This window comes from Equus asinus, chromosome 2, assembly GCF_041296235.1.
Source record: "Equus asinus isolate D_3611 breed Donkey chromosome 2, EquAss-T2T_v2, whole genome shotgun sequence".
Lineage (NCBI taxonomy): Eukaryota > Metazoa > Chordata > Mammalia > Perissodactyla > Equidae > Equus > Equus asinus.
The window spans coordinates 129770237-129790464 of NC_091791.1; the positions used below are offsets into that span (position 1 = coordinate 129770237).

General features: G+C 48.4%; 1 long non-coding RNA gene across 1 annotated transcript; it reads left to right on the forward strand.

Moving 5' to 3' along the window:
• The first annotated feature begins 275 nt into the window (after nucleotides 1–275).
• Nucleotides 276–18717, forward strand: LOC139042177 (uncharacterized). Its single transcript, XR_011498557.1, has 3 exons — nucleotides 276–1409; nucleotides 5491–5745; nucleotides 11227–18717. It is a non-coding gene; the product is annotated as an uncharacterized lncRNA (long non-coding RNA).
• The last annotated feature ends 1511 nt before the right edge of the window (nucleotides 18718–20228 follow it).

Consider the following 20228-nt stretch of genomic DNA (forward strand, 5'->3'; position numbering starts at 1 on the left):
TTCTTCCTCGATTCCTTCATTCACTTCTTAGAGGACCTTATTTGTGGGCCCCTCCCCACTGAGGTCACCTCCCCTCATCATGGCCATACATCCTAGCTGATCAATGTCCATTTCCAGTGTGGCCCCTGAATCCATCGCAGCACACAGCTGAGTTACCTTCTGTGATCTGAGCCCTGTGCCCCTCATCCCTCATCACTAAAACTCAGCTTTGCTCACCAGGCGGTGGAGGCCAGGTAAGAGGGAAGGAACGTGGTTTTCTTGAATTCCTGCCACACTGGACCCTGTTCTGGTTCTTTCTAAACATTCAATGCTCAGAACCATCCTAGAACGCAGGTACTCTTCTCCTGTTTCACATGTCAGAACATGATTTTCTGAGATAGAACTGAAAATAAAGAAACAAGCAAAACAAGGCTTCCGGGAGTCTGAGCAGATTTCAGAGCTGGCCAGGGTCTGTTCACTCTTCCTGTGCATTCATTTCTACCAAGATTTATTTGGTGTTAGGGAACTGATTTTAAATCCTGGCTCAGACACTTTCTAGCCATGTGACCTTGGGCAAGTTGTTGAACTTCTCAACTCATCCCAGTTTATCTAAGACTGTTCTGGTTTTAAAATGCCCACTTGAATGTCCTGGGAGCTGGTCACCCCATGAAGCCACTTTCCTCCTTGTGAGATGAGGATGATAATACTCTACCTTGCAGTGTTGTCGTGAAGTTTAACTGAGATCATATATGTGACAGACCCAGCGCAGTGCCTGGCACACAGCACACATTCAATTTACATCTCGTTTAATGTGAAAGCCCGGTTAATCATGGCAAATTAGAAAGAAGTGGAAGCCTGAGATGTGGCCATGAGTGGTTTAACTAGAAGAAAATTTTACAAACATAGTTCCTATAAATAGGGACAAGATATAGAGGCTCAGGTTCTCTGCAGCGTAAATACCCCACTGTGCTTCCGTTAGGTATGGTAACTGTTAACCTTAAATGGGACTCCAGGTGACAAGGAAAAAGTGAAATCTTGTGCATTATACTGTCTGATAAGGCAGGGTAGTGGGGAGTCCGCTGTTGGATAAGTGCCGCCCAAAACTTGACCCAGGCTTTGGCTCCTTAAGGGGGAGCATTCAGCTACCTGATGGGCAGGCCGACACCCAGCAGGGCAGCGGAAAAGAGCATGCAGAGAAGGTCCCTGGAGAGCCTGAGTCTGCAGCTCCCTCACGGGGGTACTGTGGACACACTGTGCTGACAGTTCCGGTCCTGTCTCATCATCTGTAAAATGGGGAAGAGAAAGCAGACAAGGTGCTGTCTAAGGGAGAGGCAGGCAGCCGAGTGGAGCGGTCAACAGCACAGCTCCACCACCCACTGGCCGTGTGACCTGGGGCGAGCTAACCCGCCCCTCCGTGTCCCGAGTACTCGGTAAGTACAGCTCTGTGACTATCCCTTCTGCGTCTGACACTCTCTGGTAAAGTCACTCAGTGTCCCCCTGCCCCCACCGGCAAGGGTTAAGGCAGCACCAGCATTAGGATGTTATTGTGATGTTTCCTCTCCCTCCCCAAGCTGCTCGTCACTTAGCTGGCTCATGTTGAACTTGAGGCGGACTAAAACCTCCTGATCTTTTTTATGTGAATTGCAGTCAAGCCAGGTCTCCCTCATCCTGTTCTTGTGCAATTGATTTTTGGAACCTGCGTTCAAGACATTAGATTTATTGATGTTAACTCTCATCTGGTTGCTTTTGCCCCAGCATTCTCGACTGTCGAGATCATCTTGACCCTAATTCTCTCATCCCTCCAGCTTTGAGTCATCTGCAGATTTGATGCACATGCTTTCCATGTCTTCATCCAAATTGTTGGCTTTAAAAAGCTATTTATATAGATAAAAATAGAGATAGAGTTATAGGCTGCTCTGCAGATCAAGAGGGGACCTTGTGTACGAGGCTGAGCAATGGGGATGTTATCTTGTGGGAACGAACAGGCTCATCGCCCTTAATCAGCATCGAATCCTTTGCTGTATGTACCCACTTTTGTGCGCTCGAATCTTGCCCCTGGATCCCAGAGTGTTCTCGGTGATGACAAGGAGAGTTCACCCCTCAGCCACCCTGACTGTGGTCTCTTCCCAACCAAATCCACAGGGATGGTGTGAATCCCTTCCTTTCTGCACCAGGCACAGCCACAAGGCCAAGTCCTGTCCTTGTCCCCTCTAGTTGTTTCTCAGACTGAGACCACCCCCACCTCGGGGGCTTGCCAAATACCTGCTGTTAATCCAAGAAATCAATTCTCGCTTGCTCGGAGGTCACGGACCGCAATGTCTTCATGTGCTTCCCACTCAGATGTTTCCGTTTTAACAGGGGCCTTCGGCGTCTGAACCACAAGGTCGGAGCTGTGGGGGATCCGTTATTAGCCACCTGTGGCCATGGGGTGCTCTGTGCTCAGTCCAGGGCCCCCAGGGCGTCTTGTGTCACTGCCCACGGCAGCCAGTGCTGCTCGCAGGCGTGACTGCAAGTCACCGTGAAAAGGCTCAGGACACCCTGTTCAAGATGGCAGAGAAAAGAGAAAAAAAATTCCACAAGCAATTTCCATGCAAAGTTGTTTAACAAAAAAATCCCAACAATTTCTGCCTCTCCAGTTAATTTGGCCGTTCCTTGGTATTGTGCTAACCAAGCACCGCTGGTTGCAGGGCATTCGAAAACCTCATGCCTACCCCACCCCAGACACAGCTGTGGGCACCTGGAGGACACCCCAGCCCTGGGACAAGCTGCCGGCTCGAGGAGCTCAAGCCAATTCCTCTTTGATGTCCTTGGCACCAGAACCTCCTGTTTTACACCCAGAGTCCTTTATAGGGAAGAGTTTGAGGAGGAAGAGAAGGAGGAAAATGATAAAGAAGAGCAGTTACCCCTTATTGCGTGCCTACTATGTGCCAGGCATTGTGTGAGAGCCTCTAAACAAACCATCACTGATCTTTTCAACAAGTCAGGAAGCAGATTTTTGTTATGCCCATTTTACAGGGGAGTAAACTGAGGCCCACTGAGATAAAGTAAATTCCCTGTGGCCACAAGAAATAGAAGAACTGGAGTTTGAATCTGGTCTCTCAGATTCCAAAGTCCACTGTATCTGTGGCTCCATTTCTGTAGCTTTCAAAGAACACACACTGTTGTTCTCTTTGGATCCAGGAAGTCTTGTGAGGAAGGTAGGAAGCCACAGTTACAGAACGCGGCCCATCACCGAGGCTGTGTCCGGGATCACAGGCTACTGGGGGCCTGGCAGAGCTCGGGCCCCCGCTCTCTGTCTTGTAGGAGGGTGAACTCAGTTATCCCCACGGTGGTATCCCCACTTCTGGAGGCAGCCGAGCGATGCCGAGGAGAGGGATACCTTCTTTGCTTTTGGGAAAGCAGGGGTAGAGGGTGACCCCGGGGGGACAACTCCAGTGACTGCATAATGGTTAAGCCTATAGGTTCCAGCGTGTCTCCAGCTTTTACCTCGTGTGTAAACTTGGGGAGATTATTTATGTTACCTTCTGGAGCCGCCATTTCCGCATTTGTAAATAGAGATGATAAAGGTGCTTCAGTGCTCTAGGAGAGTTGAGTAAGATAATTTACATACAGCCGAGAGCACAGTCCAGGAACATCTTAAGTGCCTGACGCATGCTTGCTGTTGTCACTGTTGCTTTCCATACCTCCATCACTATAATGACCTACATTTGTCAGTGGTTCCATGAGGGGCTCATCCCACATGGAGGCATCCTTATCCGCATTGTACAGACTGGGAAACCGGGCTCCAAGATGACCTGGCAGAGGCCATCCAGGAGGTCACAGGCGAGCCAGGTCTTGGGCCCCTGACACCACACGGCCTTCCTGTCCTCACCATGCTGTGGCTCTTTGTCTTCCCTCAGAGTCCAGGTCCACATTTCCAGCACTTCTCAAACTTAACGTGTGTCTCAGTCACTGCGCATCTCAGTAACCTGCAGGTCCTGAGTCAGCAGTGCTGGGTGGGCTCAAGACTCTGCATTCCTAGCAACCCTCCAGGTGATGCCTGCGGTGCTGGTCCAGGGCCCTCAGTTTGCAGAGGAGGAGCGATTCTGTTGAGCTGATTGGAGACCCTGGAGCAGCCTCAGAGAAACAAACAGCCAGTCCAGGGCCCCTGGTACTGGGGGCTGCTGGAGCCCTTGAAGCCAGCTTCCAACTATCGCTCCCATAGGAAGGGTCTGGGGGCCCCACTGTGTTTCCAAAGCGGCTCCTTGGGGGACGATGCTAAGGGGGTATGGGATTTGTGAGCCGCCTCCTAGCAGGGTATCTGGGCCAAGACTGCCCTCCTGCTCATGCTCTCCTTTTGCTTCCTTCTGGCTGCTTCTGTCAAAGCCTGACAGTTACAGCAAAACAGTCTTGCTCTCCCACACCGAGCCCACGCTGCACGGCTGGGCGAGAGCGCCGGCAGCCTGCGCAGAGGGAGCTGACATTTGTCTTAATTGGAGTTACCCGTGTAAATCCCGCTGTCCCCTCCCCGCGCCCTCTGCCTTTGATGGGCGAGGGGGCTCTGAACAGAGAGCGGCTCATAATCTCCCCGGGGAAACACGGTGTTATTAGCGCAGCCGCTGGAAGGAAATGTTCCGTCTCGTCAGTGGGGAAAGTGAGCTGGAGGTGAGTGAAAAAAGGAGAAAAGGAGAACAGAGGCTGCAGGGAGAGAAGGGCGGCCACACTCCAGGCGTCTCCATCACACCTGCAGGGCCAGTGGCGTCCTGGCTTTCCCGTCCCTCAGTCTTTCAAAGCAGCCTCTAACCCCGAGGTTTTCAAACTCAGCTGCACAAGAGTCACCTGAGAGCCATAAAAATTGCTGATGTCTGGTTCCCACCACCAGAGACCTTTATTTAATCGGCCTGGGGTGTGGCCTGTGGACATTGGGCTGCTAAAGCCCCCAAGTGATTCTGATGCGCAGCCAGCTGGAGAACTGCTGGCCTAATCTTAGCTTCTCCAGGAAGCCTCCTCTGATTAGGGCAGGCCCATTCAGGGGCCCAATGGAAACAGCTTATGTTGTCTCAGGAACTGACACTGTTTAAAATTTGGCCAGCCCTGCTATATCGGCACCATTGGATGGGAGCAGGGTGCAAATATCCCCCAAGCCAATGTCGTTTGGTTGCAGAATGCACAAAAGGATGTGAGACGTACCTTCTCATTTCTTTAAGCTTAAGTCCCAAATGAGCAAGAATTTGCAGCTGCCGAACAGCCACTAAATCAATTCACTCAGTCATTTAACCAACATTTATGGAGCACTTATTATGGGCACAGAGCTGTGGGAGATTCTAAGGCATATATGACGCAGACTCTGCTCACATCTAACTAATGTCTAATAGGATAGATTAGACAAGACCATAAATAACAAAAACAAAAACAAAACCTAGCGATGATGGGCTGTGGGGTACAGAAATAAAGAGGAAGTGAAAATGTATCCAACACTTAGGATGTGTCAGACAATGTCCTGGTCGACTTATCTAAGCTATGTCTTTCCAGGTTGATGACGGCCCTAAAAAGGAGAAGGTATTACCCTCATTTTACAGATGAAGAAGCTGAGACTCAGAGAAGTCAGTGGCTTGCCCATGGTCACACAGCTAGTGCATGTTGAGGCCTGACTCCAAAAGGAGAGTGAGAACACACTTCTCTGAGAAGATGAGGCATGATTCTGGCTAGGAGGATCTCAGAGAACCGTAAGGAAAACCGGGAGCTCACTACACAAACGCACCGCCACTGAGCTGCCTTGCAGATGAGGTAGGCTCCGGGGACAGCCATGTTCCCAGTGAACCTGGAGGGGAGTGGTGGATTATAAACCAGGAGATCTGGAAGACCAAGGCAGGGCTGGTGGGGAAGTTGAGGAAGGAGGGCTTCTCCGGGGAACAGAAGTTCAGACCGCTGAGGGGGTAGAGGTGTGGTAGGGGACAGATGGCAGAGTGGAAGACATCTGCGCTGGGTACCAACTGATTCAACTAGGCATGGGAAGCATAATAATCTGGCCACTTTGAGAAGGTGGCCCTGGCCCAGTATATTTGGCTGAGGTGATGGCAGACAGCAGTCTCTGCAGACACAGGGCCTGGCCAAGGGTAGATGCACAGAGCACTCAAATGACACCCTGGGCAGGCTGGATGAGGTGGGCCAGGAGCCAAGGACTCTGTTTTCCTGACACTGATGTCCACTATCACTAGTTGGCTGTAATATTTATAGTTTCTGAACATCTGCCATGGGCAGGCATGGGCCCAGGTGATTTATCTCTGTCCTGGAAGAGAGAATTTCTGGGAAGTTGAGGGAACAGAATTAATCTTCAAAGACCAGGATGGTGATGGTGGTGGAGGTGGTGGTGGTGGAGGTGGAGGTGGCAATGCTGGTGATGATGTAGTCGTGATGGTGATGATTGTGGTGGAGATGATGGTCATGATGAGGGTGATGGTAGTAGTGATAATGATGCTGATGGTGACGGTAGTGATGGTGGTGGTGGTGGTGATAATGATGGTGATGGTGGTGGTGATAATGGTGGTGATTATGTTTGAATGACTGGTGCGCAGATGGCTGCTGTCTCTAGCCTTTCTCCTGACTCACACTTTCAGCTCCGTCATTGTCGTCCCTTCTCGTGTCTTTCAGGCCTGTCCCATTCCAAATGCCCACAGTGAAACCCTTTACCTTCTCTCATTTTCCTCTGCCCAGTGTGTTCCTCTTCCTATACCCCCTGGCTTGGGGAACAGCCCCACTAGGCAGCCAGCCAGCAGAGCCGGATGCCCAAGGGTCGGTCTAGACTCCTCAGCCTTTCTCATCCCTCCATCCAGTTGATGACCAAGTCCTGATGGTTTGGCCTCTAAAATATCCCCTGAAGCCCATCGTTTCCTCTCCATCTCCGCTGCTCCTGCCCTACCTGAGGTCACCTCCCTCTCCCCTGGACTATGGGAGCAGCATCCTGACAAACCTCTGAGCTCCGACTGGCATTTCTCTGGGCCAGCCTTCATCTCACTGCCAGAGACAAGCTTCTCTTGGGCAGATTCAGCCATGCCACTCTCCAAGTTAAACCCCACCCCTGGCTGACAGAGAAAGAGCACAGCATGGGTAGCAGGCACAAGCCAGCCCCTACCCAGAGGCATAGCTCCAGCCCCGTGATGCTGCAGCTCTCTGCTCCCGCCTTGCAGATTCGTGCCTCTTTTCCTTTGCTCTTACTGATCTCTCTGTCTTGAATGCCTTCCTCTTCTGACTGGTGCAGTCCTTCCCGGCTCCTATGAAGTGCTCCTGTGGCCCTGCACCCCACCCCCGCCCCACCCCCACCATGCTGCTGTGCAGTCATCTACAGCCTGCAGTCTTGCTTATGCCACCGTACTGCAATGCTTTGCTTACCCATCTGCCTCCTCTGCTGTTCCATGAGCTTCTCTAGGGAAAGGGACCTGCTTTTCCCATCTCTGAATCCTGAAGGCCCAGCACAGGTACATGCTGGGTGCTTCCTGGGTTAGAACCAGGAATGTTAATCTAAGATATCTGTGTGGCTCCTGACACTATGCAGACAGCTGTATCTCCTGTCATATCATTTGATTCTCATTATTTTCATGCAGGGTTGCAGGTGAAATTTGCATTGTTTTACTGATGGTAACACTAAAATTCAGCAAAAAAAGGTAAAATGACTTGCTCAAGGTTGCCCAGGGAGATAGTGACCAAGTCAGTCTAGGTCTCAGGTGTCTTGACTCCGTGTGGGAAATGTGTTGATTTCACACCAAGAAGCTTGTTTCCTTTCTTTCTGAGAGACTCTTGTGGCTGAGAAGTGACTCATGTACACAGGCCCTGCCCATGCTCAGCACGAGATGCCTGTGTCTGGGGAGGGAGCAGTGGCCTTGGATTCCCAGGTAAAAACAGAGACTGAACACAAGCATCTAGAAGGCACAAACCCATAAAGACAAGAAGAAAGAGAGAAGAGACAAGAGTCACAAAATTTTGGAAGCTGGATAGCAGGTGGACAAGTGCTAACCAACTAAGCAGGAGGAAAATCAAGGACTCTTAAGCTGGCATTGGGGAGAACTGAGAGCCAACTTGATTTACAGAGCAGAACTCTCAAGAGCCTCAGGAATTGGCAGCATCAGGTACTTCTGGAAGCAAGTGAAGGGATGCAGCAAAGATAAGGATTACTGAGGGAAAGCACTTCCCTCAGAGGCAGTTAGAACTCTAGATCCTTGCCTCTGCTCCTTACAGCTCCGCAACTGTCCATTTCTTCCTCTGACCAAAGCCTAGAGATAAGATGGAGTCTCTGTGCTGAGCCGAGGAGTATGAGGCACAGCTGAGGCTGGAGATCTGTTCTGAAAACAGGGAGTTAGAGAATATGCTTAATGCTGAGGTCCCCTAGGTATCTTCTCCCAGCTGTTCCCAGTAAGCGGCGTCTGAATTACACCCTCCAGGAAAGACACCGGAAGCCTCTTCTCTGGGGAAAATGAGTAGCAGGAAGAAAGAGCCACAGGGTTCAAAATTGTACTTCTGCACACCTTGGTCAGAAAACTCCTGAAGGAGGTTGACACCCACCAAAATGAGGGGGGTGAACTAAGAAAGAGGATGACATGAAACAGAGAGATGCAAAGGGAATACCCAAAATGAGGATTATGGGAGGCCCCAGGATGACAGCCATGACGCAGGCAGAGATGGTGGCCAGTCCCAACTGGAGAAGATCAGAAAGCTCCATGAAACTCTCGTTCATGGAAATGAAACCGATAGAAAAATGCATGTGCATCAGTGTGTCTAACTCTCCTTATCCAACTGGTGGCCATTTTAAATGTTGAATTAAATTAATAGGAAACAAGGCAAACAACAGGAAAAACAAAAGCAATGATCAACTCTGAACAAAAAAACCCAAAAGCTGTCAGGAAAGGGAAAAGCACCCTAGTTTACTACATGAATCAGCTCTAAGTAGTAGTAGTTACTTAGTCATAATATCACCACTGACTATTGAGCTAAGGAAATTAGCTACAGGCTGTATTGGGAGGATGGAGACCAGGACATGTGCTTGTGTGTACTGGGTGTACGTATGCGAGGGACAGAGCTAAAACCCACTGTCCATAAGGAAAAGTCAGTAAACAATGCTTAAAATAGGAATAGCAAGAAATAGCAATACAAACATGTTATTTAGAGATATGGAGGTAAGTGTTAGACCCATTAAAAAAGTTGCGAGTGCTTGTCTGTGAGGGAGAGAGGCTGTTGAATGCCGCTTTCCTTAAACTTTGTGGAACTAGTTGACTTTTTAAACTACACAATTGTATCACTTTAATTTTTGTTTTAAAGGTAAAATAAATACTTAAAACAACAATCAAAAGAACATGGATATCAGAATCCGACGCCATCACCTCTTAACTGTGTTGTGGCCACAGACGAGTTGAGTAATCTCGCCAAGCCTCAGTTTCCTCATCTGTAAACAGCGATAAAAGCAAACGCGGCACATGATGGCTGTGAAGATAAAATGTGATGAGGATGCACAGCGCTAAGCGCTACGTGCCCTCGACAATGCTTGTTAAGCACCAGTCAAGGCAGGACAATTGCCTGCTTTTTCTTTTTTGCGTGACTGATGACCATTCTGTCCACTCTGTATCTGTCAGAGGTTGTTTTCATTTATATTTTTTTTGTTGTTTATCTTACTGTTGTCATCAGTGTCCCCCACTTTTTGCAGGAAGTGCAAATTCACAGATTCACCATGAGGAGTCGGGTGGAGGGTAACTCAGCCTTTCCTCTCTAAACCCAACAAACACATCAAATCGGCTTCTGGTTTTGGCGTCTACTCCTGTGCCTCCCCAACTCCATGCACCTAGAGCCCCTTTTGCTTCCAGCCTCCCAGTTTCCTCTCCCTTGGCTCCCTCCTTTCCCCTTCTTAACCAAGCAGAGCCCTTCCTTCCTTCCTTCCTTCTCTGCCATTGTAGATCATTACACTCTCAACCTACAAGCCTAGAGGTGTGAGGCCTGAGCCTGGAGGTGCAGCCTGGCTCAGGGGCTCCTGGGAATGGGCTGTGCTTTCCAGCTGGGCCTCTAGGTTTGCCCCTGGCTCAGCTGGGACATTGTCAGAACACATTTTCTGCCCTCATCCCTCCCCCAAACTCCAGACACACATCGACAGCTGTTCCCTGGCATCTCTACCTCGGTTTCCCCTGTGCATAAGTGGACTCTGAACTTATCCCTCGCTTTTCCAACCACTCCTTTCCCTATGTTTTCTCATCCTGTTCTTGACGCTTGGAAGACTGTGGTGCTGTTCAGAGAAAGACGGAATACTGGGGAGGAGGAGCTGGTCTGGGGAGGGAGGTGAACTGGATTTTACTGACGTTGAGTTTGAGCTGTAGATAGATATTCAATAGACAGTTGGATCCAGTGGTCTGGAGTTCAAGAGAGAGGCCTGAGTGAGTCAGGATAGAGACCCAGGAGGCTTCAGACTGAAGAAACTAACAGATCAGGATCAGATAGTACATCAAGGAAGGGCGGAAGCATGTTGAGTGGGGACAGAGAGCTGAGGGATGAGCCCTGGGACACCTCACCTTAGAGGTGGGGGCAGAAAGAGGAACCGGCTGAGGAGCTCAGGAGCAGCTCCCACAGTGACGGCAGGAGAAGTCCTGCAAGGACACCATCTTGAGAGCCAGCCAAGCGAACGTCTCTAGAAGGAGGAAGTGGTCAACCTTTTTGAATGCTGCAGGGAGATGAGGTGAGATAGAGAGTGAATCATGTCAGTGTCAAGGAGGCCACAAGGGCCTTGACAAGGGAAGTCCCTGGGGTGGGGGCGGGCAGCCGGACCACACTGAGTGACAGAGTGATAGGGAGGTGGAGGTGAGGAAGTGGAGAAGGTGGAAATACACAACACTTCTAAGAAAGGCAGCTGAGAAAGAAAGGGGAGCTAGTCTGGCGGCTCAGGAAGGTTGAAACACTGCTGGGAAAGAGCAAAAAGACGGGTGTTTGAGTTGGTGGGGACGGCCCCTGGTCCCAGGGAAGTGCAAGGGTGTGGTCCCAGGCACTGAGAGACAATCGGACATAGACAGGAGGAGCTGCAGCCCTTCCCTTGGGCAGGCTGATCATGGAGGAAGGGCCCAGGGGAAAGACCCGTGGGAAGGGGCAGGAGCTCGGTGGGCTGCCCTCGTGCCAGCCAATCTTTCACCTTGCTCTATTCTTCCAAATGAATTTTCCAAGGCTACTGTGTATCAGGCACCCGATCCCACCTCCCCAGTACTATTCTGGATGCTTTACGCATATTATTTCTACTCCTCCCAGAGTCTCTGGGAAGTAGGTACTGCTAAGCTCGCTTTGCCCATGAGAAAACCGAGGCTGAGAGAAGCTAAGTATCTAGTCCATGGTCACACGCCCAGGAGGTGCCTTCCAAGATGCCAACCCAACTCTGAGGAATTACCCAAATCACTTGCCACTACAGTGCCCTCTGGCCTCCCAGCCATGCTGCCGTGAACTTTGAATTACTCAGCTAAGTCTGTATGAGCTCTTGCTTCTGCTCGGAATGCCCATGGTCCTCGGCCTGCCCCACAGGAGCAGACTTGCCCTTCAGACTTTCCCATCTTCCCAGCTGGTCTTCCTCACCTGTGCTCCCACGCCCCATCCATGCGTCTCCATGCCATTGACTCCACTGTGTTCAAATGATCTGCATTTTTCTCTACTCCACACCCCGAGGCTGGCCTGAGAAGACCTTGTGGGCAAGGACCCTGCCTTGTCTGTCTTATCTACTCCCAACTCCTAGACAAGTGCCCAGCATGTAGTAGGGTCTAGAAAACAATTTGTCAGATGAGAAAATGAAAACTTCCTTTAAAAGTCAACAAGGACAATTTGAACATTGAAACAAATAATGAGGGAGAAACATTTGCAAACCACCTATCTGACAAAGGACTCGTATCTAGAATATGTAACGACCTCTCAAAACTCCATAGTAGGAAAGGAAACAATCCAATTAGAAAGTGGGCAAAAGACATGAAGAGATATTTCAGCAAAGAGAATGTATGAGCGACAAATAAGCACACGAAGAGATGTTCAATATCATTAGCCATTAAGGAAATATGAATTAAAGCCACAACGAATTTTCACTACATACTTATCAGAATGATAAAATAAAATAAAATAGTGACAAACAAATGCTGGCGAGGATGCAGAGAAACTGGATCACTCACACAGCGCTGACGGGAACAGAAAATGGGACAGCCACTCTGGAAAAGTTTGGGGGTTTCTTAAAAGTCTGAATGTATACTTACAAGATGACTGAGCAATGGCACTCCTGGGCACTTAGCCCAGAGAAATGAAAACGTGTCCACACAAAAACCTGTATGTGACTGTTCATAGCAGCTTTATTTGTAATCGTCAAACACTGGAAACAAAGTGTCTTCAACAGGTGAATGGTTCAACCAACTGGGTATATCCATACCGTGGAACAGCAATAGTAGAAATACTCAGCAATAAAAATGAATGGAGCACTGATACACGTAACAATGTGGATGAATCTCAAGGACATCATGCTGAGCAAAAAGATCCAATCTCAAAAGGTCACGTACTGTATGATTCCATTCATACGACATTCTTAAAATGACGAAAGTACAGAGATGGAGAACAAATTGGTGGTTGCCAGAGACTGGGGATGGAGAGGGGAGGAGAGGTGTGACTACAAAGCACAAAGGAGGTCTTTGTGGTGATGGGATGGTTCTGTGTCTGGACTGCTGTGGTTACATGCATTTACGCAAACGATAATGTGACAGAACTATACACACACATTGCACCAATGCCATTTTCCTGGTTTTGCCATTGCACTATAGTTATGTGAGACAAAACCATTGAGAGAACTGGGTGAAGGATACACAGGACCTCTCTGAACTGTCTTTGAAACTTCCTGGGAATCTATAATTATTTCAAAATAAAATGTTATAATTAATTAGTCAATTAATTATAGTAATAGATTACGACTCACAGTAAAGGAAGAATCCCTGAGTCTATACTGATAGAAATAAATGAACAAATAAATGAGGAGAAGGGAAAGCTCTTACTTATAGAAAGATTCCAACCAATAAATGTAGAAGGAGTGCTGGAATTAGAAAATCACCCTTCAGCAACCACCATTGCAATAACTGTTTCAGGCAGGAGTCATCAATGGATGCTAAAATTGGCGGGCAAAGTGTCATGACAAACAAAATATTTCTGCAGTCTCGAGATATCTTCCCCCATAGTACTTCTCATTTTACGAAGGGAAACAGAGTAACTTTGCAGTGGAGGAAAGTGGCAGACAACTTAACCAAGTGATCATGGTTGACGTCACTGGGAGGGGACAAGTCAACATCACGTGCTTCCTGAGATGATGCACCAAGGACAGCAGCATTTCTGTGTCAGCCTGCCAACATGGCACAACCCAACCCTGATCCTCTTCAACAATGTTGAGGCAGTGAAAGCAAAGACAGGTCAAGAAACTATTACCAGCTAGAAGAGACTAAAGAGACACAGCTACCAAATGCAATTGGAATTCCGGATTGGACCCTGGATTAGAAAAAGGATATTAGGGGCCAGTCAGGTGGCGCTGCAGTTAAGTTCGCACATTCCACTTCTCGGCGGCCTGGGGTTTGCCGGTTCGGATCCCGGGTGCGGACATGGAACCACTTGGCAAAAGCCATGCTGTGGTAAGCATCCCACATATAAAGTAGAGGAAGATGGGCATGGATGTTAGCTCAGGGCCAGTCTTCCTCAGCAAAAAGAGGAAGATTGGCAGTAGTTAGCTCAGGACTGATCTTCCTCAAAAAAAAAAAAGAAAGAAAAAGGATATTAGTGGGACAATTGGTGAAATCTAAATAAGGTCTTTAGATTAGATACTGTTGTAGAAATGTCAATTTCCTGATTTTGACAACTGTACTGTGGTTGTATAAGAGAACTTTTTGCAGTAAAAACATGCTAAATATTTAGAGGCAAGGTCTCTAAACTTACTCTCAAATGCTTCAGAAAAATTACGTAGATGTGCACATGTATGTATAGATACACATGTGAATACATATATTTGTAGAGAGGGAATTCTAAAGAAAATTGTAAAACAAGACTGTGGTAAAATGTTAACATTTGGGAATTACTTTGTATTATTTTTGCAGTATTTTTAAAAATCTGAAAATATTTTTATAAAGTTTAAAAAATAAAAAACTAATAGGGAAAAAAAGTTAGTAGGACTTTTCACATATAAGAAATTGCTGTTACTCATCTAACTGGTAATTCGAAACAACTTTGCATTCATTTCCTCAGGAACATCACGCTCAGGCTGCCCTCCCCAGGGTCGCGGCGCAGCCTGGACGTTGCCAAGGCGGGTTTAGGGAGTGGAGGAGGGAAGTGCAGTGGTGTCCCCCACCTGCCTCCTCAGTGCAGCCGTGGACTTACAAGGCCAGTCCTGGGTCAGCAGGAATGGGAGAAGGGAATCTTTCTGTGGGACCTAATCTCTCCTAATCTTTCTCTCAAAACTATTCCCTTCCTGGAGAAACTGAAGGGCCCGATCAGACATGGCCCATGCAGACAGGCAGATTCCCCCGCTCTCTGGAGGGCCAAGGCGGCGCGTGGGCCAGGTCTGTGGGACCAGCTTCAGCTCTACTCCTTAGAAGCAGCTGACTGAGGCCTGAGATGGCCTGGGGCCTCTCCTGCCTCCCAGGCCTGTGCTCTGTACATATCACACAGCTTAGAACTAGGAGTGGAGAAGCCAGAGGTCTGATTTCCACTCTTCTTTAAACTAGCTGGGTGTCCATAAACAAAATCCTCAACAGTCAAGTTCTCACTTTCCTATCCATCAAGTGGGGCCGGTAACTCTTGCTTTGCTTCTCTCAGAACGGGCTTAGCAGGACCTGAGGAATAGAGAGGTTTTCTGGAAATGTAATATGTAAAGTTGTACTCTGGACCTTCAATGGGCAGGGCTCTGCACAGGGAAAATAAAAGTTCTACAGATGTAAGAGGCAGAGGACTTTGGCTGTTCTATCAAGTAGATGAACCATCCATTCACCCAGTCATCCATCCATCCTTCCATTCTGACATCCATGCATCCATCCATCCTTCCATCCATCCTTCCTTCCTTCTGTCCCTACATCTATCTATCCAGTCAGCCAGCCAACCAGCTAACATCCACCTATCCGTCCAGCTAGTAACTATCCATCCAGATATTCAGCATCCATTCATTTATCCTTTCATCCTGTTATCCTTGTATCCAGCCAGCCAGCAAGCTAACATCCATCCATCCATCCATCTAACATTGATCCATCCATCCCTCTGTCTACCTTTTTTCTCATTCACCAAACAGTATGTTGGTGCCAGACACTAGGCTGGATTCTGGAGATTAAATGATGACTGAAGCCAAATCACAGTGACAGCTCACAGTCTAAAAGAAAAGAGTGTATAAACTAAAACAATGCACTAAGAGCTGCTATGAAGAATGAACCAGCTGCTTTTGGAACTTGAAGGCGAGGGTTGACATGGAGAGGGCAGCACCACTAAATTTGGTGACCCAAAAAGGAAAGTTGGAGGGGACAGCAAAAGAATATACTATAGAGCAAGATAGCAATGGCTGCATGTTTAAAGCAACAGGGTGGCCTGGAGAGTGAGGTAGATCCGGCGGGAGAGGCGACTATGAAGGGGGTGGTTCAGCTGGTGATGCAGCCAGGTGTGGAGTAGGCAGGGCCTTGGGGAACCACTAAATATAGGATGTGTCTGCCCATCCCCAGCAGTGCCATTCCAGGTCAGCCGTCTGCCCTGGAGGAGCGCCGCTTGGCTCCAGACCCTCCACGGCAAGCCAGAGTAAGACCGCTCAGCCTTTGTGTCTGGAGTGACTGGAGATCCAGACTGCTGAGCTCCAAGTGGGAAAGTGGGGTTGACAAGGAACCCACCAGGTCAGGGCTGAGGTGCAGGTGGGCAGGGAGGGCGGCACCCAGGAATCTGGGTGGCCTGCTTGGAATCCTTGGTGGTTCCCTGCCTTGGGAAGCCGCCCTGTTCAGTTTGCTGGCTGCGGCGAGGCAGGGCCCACGCCCCAGGAAATCAGGTGTTGGCTCAGTTTCTCAGTGGCTTCCTAGCTGTGTGAGGGAGGGCAAGTCATTTCATTTCCCCGAGCCTTGGTTCCCCACTCTGTGAAAATGAAAGGAGTGAGATGAAACAGCCTGTGGGCTCCTCCCGGCTCTGAAATCCTCTCTCTGGGACCCACACTCAAGGGCAGGCACACTCTGGGCTCCGAATCTTTTCCTGCACGGATGGCCCAGGTGCTGGACGTCCTACCATTGGGGTGATCTGACTCGTTTCTTCTGGCCTGGCCCCAGATCTCCTTGAGAATGGTAACACCCATGAGTTCTGTTCTATACGTGGCCCTTCCTTGGCGTCTTCTCCCCTAATCCTGGCAGCTTTGGTATGAGGAGTTGAGTAGACCTAAAGCTGGCAGCTGAGATCTGGGCCCAGAGGGACTGGGGTTTGCTGGGACAGAGGTCCTGGCGGGATACAAGGAAGTGCCTGAGTTTTTAGAGGTGAGCGCTCTGAGGAGGGGAGGAGGGGATTTAGGGTGAGGCTGCCAGAGATAGACATTGCTGATCAGACAGCTGTGCCAGAGGCCCGCCTGGGGCCTGGGGACGCTGGTTTGGAGATCTGAGCTTGATCTCCTGGAATTTATTTTAAACCTAGCTAGCGGCTAAGGCCCCAAATGAAAGTTACGCACATCTTTAGTCAGTAGCTAACGAAAGATCCACCATGGCGAGGCCTCCCGTCTGTCACCTGGGAACCACTTCATCTTCCAGCCACGGGCCTCTCACCACTAAGCCAGCCACCCCACAAGGGGCCCCAAGATGTACCCTCAGTCATAGCTGGTTTCCATCTGAGTGTGCCCTGGGCTTCCTGTGGGGCCCAGAGCTGCGGGCTTCCTTCCATCTCTTCTCTCTCCCAGCTTTCTCCAGGCAAGGCTTCAGGCAGTCCTCCACGCAGCCGGCCAGCGACGTGCTGGGGCTCTGGCCAGATCTTCCCACGTGGAGCCCTGAGCCTTCCTTGTGCGGTGGCCACCCCGTTCCTGGGACGCAAGCTTCAGTCACCGGAAGAATAGTGGTTACTGACACTTAGTGAGCACTTAGTCTGGCCAGGCAGTGTCTGAGTCTTTCCCATGGCCTGTTCTCTTCAACCCTGTGCTCATCATTCCCATCTGTGGGTAGCGTTATGCATCAGCTTGGCCAGCCTGCAGCACCCAGTTACTCAGTTAAACACTAATTCTAGGTGTTGCTCTGAAGGCATGTTATAGATGTGGTTAACATCTGCAATCAGTTGTCTTTAAATAAAGGAGATTATCCTCCATAATCTGGGTGGGCCTGATGCAATCAGTTGAAAGACCTTAAGGAAAAAATTGAGGTTTGCCTGGAGAAGAAGAAATTCCACCAGTGGGCAGCAGCTTCAGCTTCTGCCGGAGAGTTCCAGCCTGCCTTCCTGAGGCCGGCCCTATGGATTCAGACACCAACCCCCACATCATGTAAGCCACCTCCTTTATGTGTAAACTCTACTGGTTCTATTTCTCTAGAAGAACCTGAACTAATACACCATGTAACAGCAAATGAGCCTGTGTCACACAGTTAGTAAGCAGGGGGGCTGGGGTTCAGGTGTAGGCAGCCCAATTTCTGAACATGGGTTCTTAACCTCTAGTCCCCTGTTTTACCCATGTTAACACATTGCATTCTTAGTTCTGTTTTATTGATGAGACTCAGAAAGGTTAAATAACTTGTCCACAGTCACACAGCTTATAAACGTCTGTCTGACTCCAGGGCCTGAGCGCTTTCTGCTCTGTTCAGCGGTGTGCTGGTGAATGGTTAACAGTCAGAAATAAATATATGCGCACATCTCTACATAAATACATTTATTATGAATTTTACTTCTATAAAGGATTGTAGCACATGATTTATAAATAGTAATAAAATATACAATACTTTTTATTATAAATCCCATCTAGTCAATTGATCCTCACAGAATGCTTTCATCGATATTTCCTAAACTCCTGTATCTGTAACCAACTTGTTGCTGCAATTGACAAATGAGTGTACTTCCTACATGAATGTTAGTTGATCTTCTCATTTACATTAATGAGCTAGATGGAAGTGAAACAATGAAGACGTTTGTTGAATTTCATTTGTTCAACAATGTCATGAATGAGTTTTTTGCTGAATCAGGTAATAGTTTTTGAATACTGGAAGAACACGTCCTCAGTTTTTCTGTGCTATTCGTAATGGAATGGCTACAGACAAAACCCATCTTTAAGTTTAACCTACATCATTATCATTTCCACCCTCATTTTCTTGAGTCTAGACGGTCACCAAAGCAATAGTCAAGCCCTGATGAGTAACGTTTGCCAGTTTCCATGGTGTAAATACTTCCATGGCTGATTTCCAGCCACCAGCGTGAGTGACTGGAGGAGGAGTTGGACAGAGCCGTGCACTAGCACACCATGACACAGCGTTTCCACACACAGATACAACTAGCACACCGTGACACAGCGTTTCCACACACAGACACAACTAGCACACCGTGACACAGCGTTTCCACACACAGACACAACTAGCACACCGTGACACAGCGTTTCCACACACAGACACAACTAGCACACCGTGACACAGCGTTTCTACACACAGATACAACTAGCACACCGTGACACAGCGTTTCCACACACAGACACAACTAGCACACCATGACACAGCGTTTCCACACACAGATACAACTAGCACACCGTGACACAGCGTTTCCACACACAGACACAACAGCTGTGAACAACCTCAACATCATAGGGAGTCATAAATTACAATGAAGCAGAAAATGCTTTAGTAATCATTAGCTCTGTCATGAATGATGTAATTGATAATGATATAAATAATATAATTCATTTAATTATAAATTTATCTAAGTTAATTTTTTAATAATAACTGTTTGACAATCAACTGACAAAATTCCTGAAAATTTAACAATCAGCTTATGAACCCATATGAGCTGTCTCCAGCACACCTAAGTCTGTGCTATTCTTGAAATCATTTATCCTCAGACCTTCTGCCAATGATTTATAGGCAAATGACAATATGGAGCAAATTGTGGGCTGGGGTAATCTAAAAAGACATTTTGGAATGATTTTCACTTAACTCTAAAGAATGAGTGAGATTTGAATAGATTATAGAGAAGTCCAATGAGAACTAACACCAGTAGTGTCAACGCTTTCCGTAAGTTATTATGTATAATCCTTACAATGTTTTGTGGAAATGGGTGCTATAATTGTCCCCATTTTACAGATGAGAAAACTGAGACACCATGAGGTTTACCCAAGGTCAAAAGTCGTATTGTGGGGGCTGGCCCCGTGGCCGAGTGGTTAAGTTCGCGCACTCCGCTGCAGGCGGCCCAGTGTTTCGTTGGTTCGAATCCTGGACATGACACTGCTCATCAAACCACACTGAGGCAGCATCCCACATGCCACAACTAGAAGGACTCACAACGAAGAATATACAACTATGTACTGGGGGGCTTCGGGGAGAAAAAGGAAAAAAATAAAAATCTTCAAGAGTCTTAGAAGCCCAGGGTGAGGCCAGACTCCTTTAAAAAAACAAAAAAAAAAGAGTTGTATTGTGGTGGAGCCAGGATTTGAACTCAGAGGGTTCCAGAGCCTACACTTTTAGAAGTTTATTAGAAATGAAGGAAATCTCCCAAATTTTTATTTAAAAGAAAGGACGAGAGAGGGACTGAGAAAGGGACTGATGGTTGAGGCTCAGACTCCCTGCCTTCTGCTTGTTCCCCTGGACTTATTTCTACCCAGGGCTCTGGGGGGTTGGGGGTCGCCCCCTCTAGAAGATGAGCTCTTGGCCCAGCCCCTCTGAGCTTCAGGAAAGTCGGCATGTACTGACTTCTCCAAAGATGCTTTGGCCTCTGTCACCCAGGTGTCCTTTAGCTCACATCCATAGCATTAAGCATAGAACAAGTTTCTGTCCCCGTACACCAGGGCCTGCCTCGGCTTCCTGCAGGACCACGTGGAGTTCAGGAGCCCTCCCAGGATAGCCCTTCACCTCCATGCCAGGCTGCTGAGCCCCGTGTCTGCTTGGAAGCCCATTGGGTAAACTGGGAAGGAAGGTTTGCTCAAGTCAAGTCAGCAAAGTCCTTCTGTGCATTCACTGTGTGCAGTCACCACTCTCGGTCATAGACAGTGGGCTAGAAGGAAGGAGGAGGAGAGAGTGATCCCTGAGGAGCCTGAAGCCCAGATGGTCAGCCAAGACCAAGACAACGGAAGA